Genomic DNA, 374 nt, shown 5'->3' with positions numbered 1-374 from the left:
TGAAAAGCTGCCATCATGCTATTATGCAATTATGTTATCCTCATCAAGTTTCATATAAGTCCACCTAAATTATACCCAATAATATGCAACTATCAACAGCCACAATATTACCAACTGTTGCAACAAATAATATATATCTTTTTCAGTCATCCTCTCTACGTTTCAAAAAAGCAAGAAAAATATATAACTGTCAAAGTGAGCAACGACCTGTCAACGGACCCAGTAACAGGCTGTACCGTTGTCTCGCTAACAGTCAATTCTCCAGTCAATAGTTCTCTTCAATTTCAACTTCAACTAATGCGGAACTTGCAATTTTTTTTTTATTCTCGCCTCACTATTAATTGACTTATAGTTTAGATGATGATGACGACTGT

The 374-nt window shown here is 34.8% G+C and overlaps 1 protein-coding gene across 1 annotated transcript in view; it reads right to left on the bottom strand.

The window, feature by feature from the left end:
* The window catches only part of LOC119586489 (leishmanolysin-like peptidase), a gene marked incomplete at its 5' end in the record, with an annotated part of 14738 nt that overhangs the window by 11616 nt on the left and 2748 nt on the right, over positions 1 to 374 (bottom strand).

Source organism: Penaeus monodon, chromosome 21 (assembly GCF_015228065.2).
Source record: "Penaeus monodon isolate SGIC_2016 chromosome 21, NSTDA_Pmon_1, whole genome shotgun sequence".
Classification (NCBI taxonomy): Eukaryota; Metazoa; Arthropoda; class Malacostraca; order Decapoda; family Penaeidae; genus Penaeus; species Penaeus monodon.
The sequence above is the reverse complement of the archived record's forward strand: the minus strand, read 5'-3'. Positions and strand labels throughout refer to the sequence as shown.